This window comes from Urocitellus parryii, unplaced genomic scaffold, assembly GCF_045843805.1.
Source record: "Urocitellus parryii isolate mUroPar1 unplaced genomic scaffold, mUroPar1.hap1 Scaffold_60, whole genome shotgun sequence".
Classification (NCBI taxonomy): Eukaryota; Metazoa; Chordata; class Mammalia; order Rodentia; family Sciuridae; genus Urocitellus; species Urocitellus parryii.
Window position 1 is genome coordinate 1331314 of NW_027554101.1, and position 14382 is coordinate 1345695.

The 14382-nt window shown below is 36.2% G+C and overlaps 1 pseudogene; it reads right to left on the bottom strand.

The window, feature by feature from the left end:
• Window positions 1-4141: 4141 nt before the first annotated feature.
• LOC113194595 (Y-box-binding protein 3 pseudogene) lies at window positions 4142-5999 on the bottom strand (annotated as a pseudogene).
• Between the last annotated feature and the right edge of the window lie 8383 nt (window positions 6000-14382).

Below are 14382 nucleotides of genomic sequence, written 5' to 3' on the forward strand. Positions count from 1 at the left end.
AATGTATTATTACCCATGAAAGGGAATTGGAAATCCTAAGAAAAAATTATGAAATGAGTCAGTGTTGATGTCTGTTTCTTTCTTCCAATTTCAAAGGTAAAAAAAAATAAAAATATAAGGAGTATGGACTACAATGGGAAATCAGAAGCAGTGTGACTTATATTCTTATATTTTTGTCATGGATAAAATAGGTTTTGTCTACTGGAATAAGAAAAATTGTGATAAATTTTTGGGGTTAGGAAGTTACTATTCAGAAAAAGTAGAACAAAACAGATGAAAGTGCCAGATTCTGCTATGTGGAGACAGAGCTTGGTGGGGACATTGAAGCCTGATGCATTTATTACCTCATGCATTTATTTAATATTTTAAATAGAAAAGTATTCAATAGTTTGTTTTATGTGAACTTCAAGAAATGATGAATTTGTACTCTCTCCGAATCTCTAAATTTTGAAGATATCTTTACCAATTATGTGTTTGTGCAAAGAATATTGTCTTCATAGAATAAATAATGATATAGCAACTCTTATCAATTTAATTCAAAATAAGTAAGGTATTAATCCTCTAATTGTGCTTTAACAAGTAGGGAATATTTATTTTTATATTAGTGCAAAATAGTTAATCATAACATGGGGTGTTCATTTAGATATATGCACATAACATAATTTGCTCCCCTTCAATCCCTATTACTTTTACTTCCTTCCCCTTATCTTACCCCTGATTGTTAAATACACTGTATTTTATACAATTGGAAACCATTTGATAGGAAGGAAAATAAAAAATGAAGTATTTTCAGTGTGACCTGTTTTCCTTTTTAAACTTCTCAGGTATTAACAGAAGTAAAGACTGTGAAAATAAAAGCAGTACATATAAACAGTACAGCAACTAATATTTGTAATAGAAAATACTGCTCAAAATAAAATTTTCCACTTTTTATGTTTTACAGTATACAATTATATACACACATACTTATATTAATTTGGCAAGATAACTATACAATAGAAATAACAGTTCTCTGAATTTTATCTACCTAAAAAGAGAGCAATTATGCCTCAAATTTATTTGACCTATGCTTTCTCAAAAAGCTATAATGGCAATAAAACTATGAAAGCTCATTTTAAAAGTTAATATTTTAATGGAAGAAATACCATGACAGAGTTCTTCCTCCATAATCATATATACATAGGAAATGAAAGCCCAGAGGATGGTTCAAATTCTTAATTACAGAAAGTACTACCAAAGAGAAAACGAATGTCTGTACAATAGCCAAAAGTTTTATCATGATCAGACATGAAGGTCATTGTCTTGACACGATTTTTGTAATATCCTATCCTTAATACTATAGCATCTTTATAACTAACACACACACACACACACACACACACACACACACACACACATCCCTCCCTCTGTTCCTGGCTTCTTAATTTGATGCTATTAATGTGTCTATTCCCATTTAAATACCATACTTTTTGAATTGAAGTAGTTCTAAAATCCATTTAGCTAATCTAGTAGGTAGCACAAGTATCACAACCAGCTTTGTTTCTTTCCTGTTCCTCCAGTCATTCATTAATTCACTTACTCATTGATTCATGATAATATTGCATGTTAGTCTGGTTGATAAATTTTATGCAAAACTTGTCAATTTCTACCTAGTACCTATTAAGTTTCTAATTAGACTGTCTTCCTGAGTTAAGTCAACTCGTGTATTTATCTTTACTTTTGTCTGTTGCAACTAATGTAATCACAGAAATAATTTTTTGAGAAAATCACATTGATAAACTTTTCCTAAAATATTGTACATTCTTTATAAAGATTAAAGAAAAGTATCAGCAATGGGAAGGAAGGTAAAAGTATCTTTTTTCAAGAAAATTGCCTAGACTATAATGCTAGAAAGTAGGATTAGTGAAAGAGGTTAAATATAAAAATATTATTGAGATAAATAGAGCTTTTTCATTTGATATAAATCTTTGCCTAAAGTCTGGAAGTTTAACTCAGAGTGCTATTAATATCTGTATCCCAATTTTAGACAAACAATTTTATCAACAAGTGTTTGAAATGATGTGTAAAATCACTAATAATTAGGGAAATGCAAATCAAACTTAAAATGAAGTAACACTTCATTATAATAAGAATGACTAAGTGAAATAAGTCAGATTCAGAAAGACAAGGATTCAGTATTTTCTCTCAAATGCAGAAGCTTAAGCAAAGTAAGGGGAAAATGGGGGATGACAGGACAAAGGGGAGATAAGTACAGTCAAAGAAGGGGATCGAGAGAAGGGAAGAAGGATTGGGAAAGGGAAGAACAGTGGAATAAAATTAACCAAATTACACTATGTACATATATTAATATACCATAGTGAATTCTACCTTTATGTATATTTATAGAGCATGAATGGAACCGTTGTGAATCTGCAATGTGTATAACGGGGTAAAAATGGGAGTTCATAATCTGCTTGAATCAAATGTATGAAATATGATATGTCAAGAGCTTTGTAATGTTTTGAACAACTAATAATAAAAAAGAAAGAAAAAAATAAGAAAAAATCCTCTTATAACAAAAAAAAGAATAATAAATAAATAGAAGAAAGACTAGTAGAGAGCAAGAAGAATGGAGGAGGGAGGAGAGGAGGAAAAGTAGAATCACTGTGGACTGAAATGGAGCAAATTATATTCCAGGCATATATGATTATGTCAAAATGAACCCCACTATTATGTATAACTATAATATACTATTAAAACCATGAGAAAATATAAAATATAACAAGTTTTAGTAAGGATGTGGAGAAAAACAATGCTTGGAGCCTACTGGTGGGAATGTAAATTAGTACACACATTATGGAAAATAGTAGCAGGTTTTCTCAATAAATTTAAAATAGAACCATCAAAAGATCCAGCAATTCCACTCCTGGTTATACATCCAAAGGAAGTGGAATCATTATTTTGAAGAGACATCTTCACTTCCATGTTTATTAAAGTACTTTTCACAATAGCCAAGAAATAAAAACCACCTAAATAGCTATCAACTGATAAATGGATAAAGAAAATATGTTCTATATACATAATGAAATACTACACAGACATAAAGAAAATTGTGTTACTTGTGACAACATCAGTGGAACAGAGACCATTCTGTTAACTGAAATAAACCAAGCACAGAAAATCATGTACTACACAATCTCACTCATATGTGGAATCTAAAAATGTTGATCTCTTAAAAGTTAAGAATACAATGGTGATTACCAGAGTCTGGGGAAAATAGAGAAGGAATATATGGGGAAATGTTGATAAATAGATAGTTATGGTTAGACAGAACTGAGAAACTCTGGTGTGCTACTGTACATTAGCATGACTACAGATAATGATAATATACTGTATATTTCAAAAGGCCAGAAGAAAGGACTATGAAAGCTTTTACCATAAAGAACTGATAAGTGAGGAGATGGATACCTTTAAAACTGATGTGAATATTATATAATATATACATGTATTGAACCATGTTACTTCATTAGTATATACAATTATTGTGTCTTTAAATATCAGTTAAAATGAACTTTAACAAAATTTTTAAAAGATAGGGGATAAAAAATGCTAGTGGGATACAGAGGAAAAAGAATCTGTGCTGTAGTGAGCCGTTTCTGTGTACTGTGGCCGCCATTACAAGATGGCGCTGATAGCACCGTGGCCTGTGATAAACAACTCCTTATTTTGGGAGAGTTGGCAGTAGCTGTAAAACACCCTATGAGAAAGATCCACGTGGCAGTTGTGCATTGGGGCTTTATCTGCTTTATTAGGGCTGGGGCACGTAGCAGTAGTAGGAGTAGTAGTAGTAGGAGTAGCAGTAGGAGTAGCAGTAGAAGTAGCAGTAGGAGTAGTAGTAGAAGCTAGAAGACATGTCAAAATAAAGGCCTGAATAAACTGCTGAAGGAAGAATCCTGTGTCGTGTTTCCTTTGCTGGCGAGGGGACGCGGCACTGTGCAATATTAATGTTGATGGGAAGGTAAATGAGGACAACCAATATCAAAAATAATATGGTGATTCCTCAAAAATTTAAACAAAAAACTACCATTTGACCCATAAATCTCACTTCTTTTCTTTTTTCTTTGAAGGGTAAAATTTTATTTTTGAGGAATTCATACTGCACATTTTCAAAGAGAGTCACATAAGAAAGCAAAAATGTTATCCTCCCCTCATCCTAGAAATAAATAAGAAGGGCATAAAATTTCTTTTTAAATCATGACACTTGTAAGTTTAGCACCAGCATCCAAAATGAACAAAAAAGGAAAAAAAAGCATTTACTATATATTTCAGATTTCTTTGTTTGGGGTTCTCCCCATGTGGTATTAATATTTCTTCTTTCAATTCATATTACCAAAACAGTAAAAACCAGGAAAAAAATATAAACCTAGTGGTTGCTGAAACTGGGGAGGTTGCTCTCTCGTACTCTGTGCAGACATTCCCGGAATGGCAGCTTGCTGGAAAAATATGCTGACATTTTCATTTCGCAGTTGTTAGTTTCTCAAAGAATAACAGTAAACATTCTAATGTCCAAATCTTGGTTAGTCTTCCACTTTATTGCTTAGATGTTTCTTTGGTGTTGGTAAGGTTGTGGGTGTGCTTTTTGCTTTACTTTTGAATGGTCATTATTCTTTAGGTCACCCTGCTGGTGGTGAAGGTGCCTGGGGAGCTGGGTGTCACTCAGCACTGCTCTGCTCGGTGGCTGGAGCAGGGTTCTCAGTTGGTGCTTCACCTGCCTTGGTCTCTTTGCCATCTTGTGAAGGAGCATTTGGAGGACGGGGGCGACGTCGATAGTTATAGGGACGCCGGTATCCACGGCAAGCAGATGGCTGGTTTGGACCATTGGCTGCTTGTTGATTCTCTTTATCTTCAGCCTCTCCAACAGCTGGGGCAGGTCGTGGGCGAGGAGGTCCCCTACGGTACCTTGGGCGATAAGTTGGATTTCTATGAACTGGTCCCGGAAGCTGTGCTCCCTCCGGGACTCCATCCTTCATCTCTCCAATCTCACCAGCCTGCATTCTGTTGGGATGGGGAAAGACCCGTGAGCGACTGTCAAAGGTCTGTCCCACGTGGTAAGGCGGGAACCACCGCTGCCGGTACTGAGGGCGGTACTGGGGGCGGCGCAGCTGACTCCGGGCCCCAGAGAACTGCCCGTCAGTGGCAGGGGGGTCAAATCCTTCACTGCTGCCACTCCCTTCCTCCTCCTCCTCCCCAGCGTAATTACGGGGAGGTCCACGGCGTCTGCCATAGTAGCCACGTCTATAACGGCGCTGATCAGCAGCATATCTACTCCCTTCTACAGGAACTCCATCTGGGCCAGTCACATTGGCTGCTTCAGCACACTTTTCTCCTTCAACCACATCAAACTCTACAGTTTCTCCATCTCCTACACTACGCAGATATTTCCGTGGGTTATTCTTCTTGATGGCAGTCTGATGTACAAATACATCTTCTTTGGTGTCATTTCGATTTATAAATCCATATCCATTTCTGACGTTGAACCATTTGACAGTGCCAAGGACTTTGGTGGCGAGAACTTTTTTCTCCGCGTCTTCGCTGCCGGCGGTGGCTGAAGAGGCGGGGGCCGCGGTGCCCGTGGCTGCCGGGGCCGCGTCCCCACCCGGGTTTCCTGCGACGAGGGCGGCGGGCGCGGGCGCCACGGCCTGGGGCGCACCGCTGCCCACAGGCGCGGGGTCCTGGGGCGCCGCGGCGGACGCCTCCGCCGGAGCCTGCGGGAGGGTGGTGGTGGTGGTGCTGGTGGCCTCGCCCGCCTCGCTCATGCCGCCTCCTCTGCTCTCACTCGGGCACCTCGGTGGCGGTTGGTCGGCGGTTGGCGCGGCTGGTGGTCGCGATGGCCGGGCTCGCTCTCAGGGAGGCCGGTGCGGATCTCGCGGCGCAGGCGGCGGCGGCCGAGGGGGCGTCTCGCGGCGGAGGCGGCTCGAGCTCTCGGGCTGCGCGCTCGCGCTGGGGCTCCTCGCTGGATCTTACTCATAAATCTCACTTCTAAGTATATATGCAAAGGAAATGAAATCAGTGTGCTAAAGATACATCTGCACTCCCATGTTTATTGCAGCACTAATTATGATGGCCAAGATCCAACATCACTTTCTTCTACAACTTACTTGACGATTCCTATTCTTGTAATCTATTGCTGTATTACACACTCCTCTATATTTAGCAACTAAATACTACTGCGGTTGCTCAGTTTTGTGGGCAAGGAATTTAGGAAAAGCTCAATTAGGTGGCTCATCTCTGATCCATTGATGTTTTTGCATCAGAGGGTGCAGCTGGAGTGGCAGGTTCCAATTCCAAGATGTATTCTTTAATAATGATTGGTTCTTCAGTGTTCCTGTTTCTGCTTGTCTTTTTTTTTTTCTGTCTCTCTTAATGGTGTATCATCCTTCAATACTCTGTACTTGTCTTGTGCTTCTTAAAGAAAGATACTTTCTTGGAAGACATATTTCTCTGTCTTAGTAGGCATAGCAGCTCTATTTCAAGCATAAAAGGGTCCAAAATTTAGGAGATTAATCTTCTAGTACTTTAAAGCCTAAGCCTAGAAACTTGCACAGCATTACTTTCTCCAGAATTATGCTACTAAAATTATTCATAGTGCTTTCCTTACTTCAAGGGGATGTGTCACCTCATAATTGAATAGCAGAAATTTCAAATAGTGTGTGGAAATTTTTAATTCCCCCCTAAGTCCTAATGCTTTCATTCAATATAAATTTATTTTTTTAATTCTCTTTAGTTGTGATACAGCATCAGGATACACCTTGACATAAATACAAAGCATGGAACCCAATGCACTCTGATCAGTCCCCAGCACTCCCTCCCCATTCCGCTCTCTCCAACTCTACCAATCCCTCTTCAATCCATTTACAGTTTACTTTAACAAAAAAAAAAAAAAAAACACCTAGTGTCCTGTGGATACAGCTGATGCTGGGACCCTCAACATTTTTCTTTTATCTTGTAAATGCACCATAATCCCTCAGCAATTCAGATGCATTCAGACTTCCTGGTTCCATTGGAGACAATAACAAGATAATAAATAACAGCTCCATTGTCAAAGTTGGTAGTTTTGCAAATTAACTATGTTCAATTTTTGACATTAGGGCTATGTTTTAATAACTATTTCCATTATGTAAAAGTACTTTAAAATAAGTAACGTTCAAACAGTTAATATCAGCATTCAAAGCAACAACAAAAAAAGTTCCAGAGGAAAAAAGCAAAAAACATATTTTATGTATGGTAGAACATGTCTACCTGGTGACATTTTACAGTCAATTCAAACATGTACAACTTCTGATACATAGCTATGGAGTGCCAGAGCAAGTTGCTCTGAAGTATCACCAAGCAACAGAGAGATACCTTTAAGTTTATAATACACTATTTGTGAACTAAAAATATTATTGTAAGTTTATAGAACATTGTGAGCTCTGTCACTACATAAAGTTTGTTCTTCATGAATATAGGTTCATATGTAATCTCAGTATGTATAAGGGTAACTTGATGGTAGAATAAAAATTTCCTGAATACTAAAAAACAATTATGGGGTAGATTTATTATTTCATATGAATGTTCATACCTGCATAAGAATTCCTCTCTAGTTATGGAATTTCATATTCCATAAATTCTCCCTCTAAGAGTTTTTTCTTCTTTGAAGACAGCTATATAGCTACACAATACACTGCTGAATATTTTACAGATAATTCTGAACTCATATCTGCCCCAAGGTGTCCCAAATACTCTACCCAGGTAGATTGTGATGAAATAGGGTTATGGCTCAAATTTTGATTTGGAAAAATATCTTCTTCAATCATCTACACAAATTCCAACACAGATAATGCACTTGATCTTTAAAATACATATCAATACTCATGGAATCAGAGTACCTTCAAATATTATTAGTTCCACCCTAATAGACTCACAATTTTTGCACAGATTATTAAATTTTCCCAACTACTCAAAAGGAGAAGCATGACATCACTATTTTTTTTTTTATGCTCCACAGGTTCACCAAGAAAGCTGGTGAAATGTACCTCATAACATTAAATTATCAGGCCAGGGAGTGAGAGTAAGTTCAAATCCAACTTTTCCCTCTTATTAGAAAAGTGAAAGCAGGCGAATTATCTTAATTCTCTGTGCCTTAAATTTTCAACATTAAAATATAAAACATTATATTATTTGTCAGGATTAATTTTTATATTAATAATTTTAATTTATATAAAATTTCATTATATAATAACTCTCAACCAACAGTAGATATTTTACTTTTACTATTAATATTTTTGTGGTTGTATATTCCTGGGCTCCATTTTCTTTCATCTGACTTTTCTCAGAAAACATTGAGATTACATACTTTTAAGAGCATAGCCTTAGTATATAAGCAATCCAAATAATTTTTAATATCAATTTTTCTGAAGGCATGACAGAAATAGCATTTATCTACTATGAATTTATTAATAACATGTGAAATGTATCAATGATAATACAATATGAAGCACAAAAGCCCCTCCTCATATAGAACTAATGCATAGCATATGTAAATTGCTTACCCAATGTAGCCTTTTTTAATCCTTACCTCTAATGTGAAGTCAATTTTATTATTATGTGTACTTTATAAATAAATCCTCATGAAAATTATGATTTATTCAAAATTTGATAGCTAGAAAGTATCACAAATAGGGAAGCTATTATAATTCATCTTCATTTTATTTTGACTTTCTGGTTTTGACTATTCCAGAAACATAGCAAGCTAGTTAACCATTTAAAATTCAAGCTCCCTTTCTGAAACATAGGGAGGGTTGATTCAAGGATAAGGCTGCTCAACAAGGAATTATTATTCTTATTCCTCTTATAATCAGTTGGTGTCATGGGCTTTGTTCTGTCTTTATCGTGAGAGATAAGGGCTTAAATTTCATTTTCCTACATATGAATTTCCAATTTTCCTAGCACCATTTGTTGAAGAGGCTACCTTTTCTCCAATGTTTTTGGAGGCTTTGTCTAGTATGAGATAAGTGTGTTTATGTGGGTTTGTCTCTGTATCCTCTATTTTGGACCATTGGTCTACTAGTCTGTTTAGGTGCCAATACCATGTTGTTTTATAACTTTGCTTTGTAGTATAGTTTACAGTCTGGGATTGTGATGCCTCCTGCTTCACTCTTCTTGCTAAGGATTGCTTTGGCTATTCTGGGTCTCTTATTTTTCCAGATAAATTTCATGATTGCTTCTTTAATTTCCATGAGGAATGTCATTGGGATTTTGATTGGAATTGTATTAAAATTGTATAGTGTTTTAGGTAGTATGGTCATTTTGACAATATTAATTCTACCTATCCAAGAACAAGGGAGATCTTTCCATCTTCTAAGGTCTTCTTTAATTTCTTTCTTTAGCATTCTGTAATTTTCATTGTAGAGGTCTTTCACCTCTCTCATTAAGTTGATTCCCAAGTATTTTATTCTTTATTTTTTAGGCTGTTGTAAATGGGGTAGTTTTCCTAGAGGATTTGTCACTGATGTTGTCACTGATGTACAGAAATGCCTTTGATTTACAGGTGTTGATTTTATATCCTGCTACTTTGTTGAATTCATTTATTAAAATTCTAAAATTTTTCTGGTAGAACTAGGCAGCAAAATTAAGGCCCTATCTCTCACCATGTACAAAACTCATTCAAAATGGATCAAGGACCTAGGAATTAAACCTTGAACCCAATAGAAGAAAAAGTAGGCCCAATTCTCCATCATTGCAGATTAGGCCCTGACTTCCTTAAAAAGACTCCTAAAGCACAAGAAATAAAATCCAGAATCAATAAATGAGATGGATTCAAACTAAAAACTTCTTCTCAGCAAAAGGAACAATTAGTGAGGTAAACTGAGAGCCTACAGAACAGAAACAAATTTTTACCACACAGACATCAGATACAACACTAATCTCTAGGATATATAAGGAACTCAAAAATTTTAACACCAAAGAATCAAATAACCCTACCAATAAATGGGCCAAGGAACTGAACAGATACTTCTCAGAAGATGATATACAATCAATCAACAATTATATGAAAAAATGTTCATTATCTCTAGTAATTAGAGAAATGCAAATCAAAACTACTCTAAGATTTCATCTCACCCCAGTCAGAATGACAGCTATTAAGAATACAAACAAAAATAGGAGTTGGTGAGGATGTGGGAGAAAAGGTACATTCATACATTGCTGGTGGGACTGCAAATTGGTGCAACCAATAATGTAAAACAGCATGGGGATTCCTCAGAAAAGTTGAAATGGAACCACCATTTGACCCAGCTATCCCACTCCTTGTGTTTATACCCAAAGGATTTAAAAATAGCATACTACAGTGATGCAGCCACATCAATTTTTATAGTAGCACAATTAGCAATAGATAAATTGTGTAACTAAACTAGATGCCCTATGGTAGATGAATGGATAGAGAAACTGTGGTATAATACACAATGGGATATTACTCAGCATTAAAAGAGAATAAAATCATGGCATTTGAAGGTAAATGGATTGAGTTAGAGAATATTATGCTAAGTAAGCCAATCTCCAAAAAACCAAATGCTGAATGTTTTGTCTAATATGTGAATGCTGATCCAAAATGGGGGTGGGGGGAACATGGGAGGAATGGAGAAACTTTAGTTAGGGCAAAGGGGAGGGAGGGTAAGGGAGGGGGCATAGAAGTAGGAAAGACAGTGGAATGAGATGGACACCATTACCATAAGTACATGTATGAACACATGAATGGTGTGACTCTACTTTGTGTACAACCAGAAACATGAAAAAATGTGCTCTATATGTATACTATGAATTGAAATACATTCTGCTGTGATAAATAACAAATTAGAATAAATACATAAAATTAAAATTAAAAAAAATGTTAGTGTAACAGGGCACAGTGGTACATGCCTGTAATCCCAGCAGCTCAGGAGACTCAGGCAGGAGAATCACAAATTCAAAGCCAGCCTCTATCCATTCATCTAGCAAGGCCCTAAGTAACTCAACAAAAAGACCCTGTCTCTAAATTTTAAAAATTTATAAAAGGAATGGCAATGTATCTCAGGGGTTAAATACCCTTGGATTCAATCCCTGGTACCAGAAAAAAAATACTCAAACCCAATTTTTTAAAAAAAGTTAATGCCATGATGTGGATCCCTATTGATCTTAGGGAAACTGGAGCCTTCTCCACACTTTTATTCTTTAGCAGCAACAATAGAGGTCATGTATTGTAAGGGTAGAAAATTCACAACTGAATGCTTAAATTCAGGATAAATACTGTAATCACTCTTGATTTGTAGTTGAGAACATATTTTACATGTCCCTGGTTATATAGGTATATGGTTGGAAAAGAGTTAGAAATGTACAAGAGTGCAAAAAAAGATAAGCAATATAATATAGAGTTGAACAAAGGTGAACACAGAGGGAGCATAGAAAATAATGGTGAACTCTGGATTCAGAAAATATTCTTGAAATAAAAAGATACTGTAAATGGTCTCCTAAAAATGAACAGACTCTGCCACACAGAGAAAGGGAATGGAAACTCTGAAATGACATTTTTTTCCTATCCCAATAAAGAAAGTAAACTTTCTAGTGATGTGATAGTCTTATTTTGAACATGGTTCTCTATTCAAATACCTTTCCTGTTATCTACTGATGTTTAACAAAGCATCCTTAAACCTAATAGCTTAAAACAACAATCATTAGTTAACACATGACTATAATGCAAGCAGAGTTTGATGAAGAAAGCTAATGTCTGCTCTATCTGGCATAAATTGAGGGGGTTTGATTGAGATGGTAGAATAGAGGACACACTCCAAGATGGATCACATGCTTGGTTGGCAAATTGGTGCTTAATATTGCAAAAGTGCTCAGCCTGGACTGAAGCCATGTGAGCCTTTCTATGGCCCTATGATTCTTCAGAGGATGATAGGTGAATTGTAGGTCAAGCATACAGAGATGGTGGGGGAGAGGAGTAGGGAAAGAAAATGCAAGTTAGAAGCTATATCATCTTTTATGACCTAGCCTGAATAATCATATAATGTTACTTCTGGCATAGTCTTTGAGTTATGATGTCCCACATATAAATTTAAGAGAAGGGGAACAAGCATATCTCTTGATGAATAAGTGTCAAATTACTGTAAAATAAATCTGATTTATAAACAATGATAGCTGAGAAAAATCTAAGGATATGATATGGTGAGTGGAAAATCTGTGCTAATCCCCAAGTGTCATGCCAAATTGACAAAACAAAGTTCAATGTGTATTTCAACTTGACTGTACAGAATTTCAGAATTTTAAGTCTGTTTCATTTCACCTTTCATATGAAGTGCTTTAGGTTGACAATACCTGACATACTACTAAAAGTTATTGATATATACTTTCCAGGTTGATTTGAAGCTTGACCACATATATTGAGAAAGTTGAAGTAGATGATTCTCAGCTTTCAAGAAGAACAACTAAATTAAGTGCTGTGTTGGGAAATATTTGCAGAGTAAGGCAGTTAAGACTCTAGAACAGCTTACAAAAATGGGATGACTTCTAGACATCTTCAAGAAAATGTGCAAACCTTTTTATTGAATTGTTTCATCTCTACTATAAACAAGAATTGAAAGGCAGATGTAATTGCCTTTACCTTCTTAGTCATTTGTCATTTACACCTTCAATGTTTAAATTTTAAAAATAGACTTCAGATTTGCAGACTTAAGGTTGAATAAGACCTTGTTCCCTGACTCTAGGGTACATAGTTTAAGACACAAAAGAAATGCAAGAGAATGGGATAAGAATTATGATACTTTAGGGTTTGGGGGATATAGTTCAGTTTGTAGAGTGCTTGCCTCACATGCACAAGGCCCTGGGTTCAATCACCAGACCCAAAAACAACAAAAAAGAATTACGATACTGTGTGTATGTATACAATGGAATATTAATTAACCTCATAAAAGAAAGCTGTCCAGAAGAGGCAAGATGGCAAAATAGAAGTTCCCTTCACATGACTTGGAGAGGAAGCAAAGTCAGAACAACAAAGGTTAAACTATATCCCAAGGAAAGAAAGGGAGGAAAAAATCTGAAGAACAATAAAAAGTGACAGCACAGCGAATCCAAAAGGTAATGCAGAGGAAAGCGAAACACAACTCTGTTCTCTGATGAGGGGAGGGGAATCATGCACAACAAGTATAAGGTAAGCTGAACAGTATATTCAACTATGATAATAACTTCAGAGTAGCAGACCTGACTGCAGAAGAAATTTATGTTTCACACAAACTTTATATCTAGTTAAGAGATGTGTGGTCTGAGTCTCCTTCTGCACAGCAAGCATACTTAAGAATAAAGTCAATACATTGCACAGAAAGCTCTAAAAGTGCTACAGCCAGATGTTATCTTGACAGGGGTCCTATTGGTAAGGACCAAACTGCTATGGGGAGAAGGAAAATCTGAGCAATCACAATTCAGGATCACTATAGACACTCTACCACAGACTGAAAGGAAGACAATCACACAAGACAGTTACAATTAGGGGGAGAGATAGACATGAAATCACCAAGTGGTTCAAACAGCAGAAAATATGGGCAGTAGAGGTCAGTGTTCCCACATTCTAGGATGAGTATTGAGATCAGTTGCATGTGTTTTATCAAGGACCCACATATGAGACTGCCAAGATCAAGGGTGGCAAAATGCACATTTCCCAGTCCTTCCTCTCCAGAGAAGATTTCACTACTTTGATTGTTCCCTCATTACAACTTGGGGCATCCTAGGTGTATACAGAAGTTTGGATATATTCCATACGCTCAGATGCACGGACTATAGTCAGTTGTACCAAATTTATATATATATAAAGAATATGAGGGCTTGAAGCCAAAGTAGATAAATTAACATATTTACATTGTGATGAATAAAATATGACACAGAATGAAGAGAATATGTAAGACCTATGGGACTCAAATGATTAAACATGTAAATTATAGGTAAAGGAGTAGAGGTACAGCCTAAAGGCATAGAAAATTTATTTGGTGAAATAATAGTAGAAAATTTCCCAAGTTTGGGGAAAGATATGAACATACAGATACAGGAGGTATTTAGAACACCAAATAGATAAGACTTAAAGAACCTCTACACATTATCTTATAATTAGATTACCAAAGTACAGATCAAAGAAAGACTATTCAACATTACACGAGAAATGTGCCAAATTCACGCATAAACACAGCCCCATTAGAATAACAGATTTCTGAGCAGAAACTCTAAAGAACAGGAGGGTATGGAATGATATATTTTGAAATCTAAAAGAAAATAACTACAACCTAGGGTACTCTATCCAGAAAAGTTATCCTTCAGAAGAGAATTAAAAATAAAGAAGTT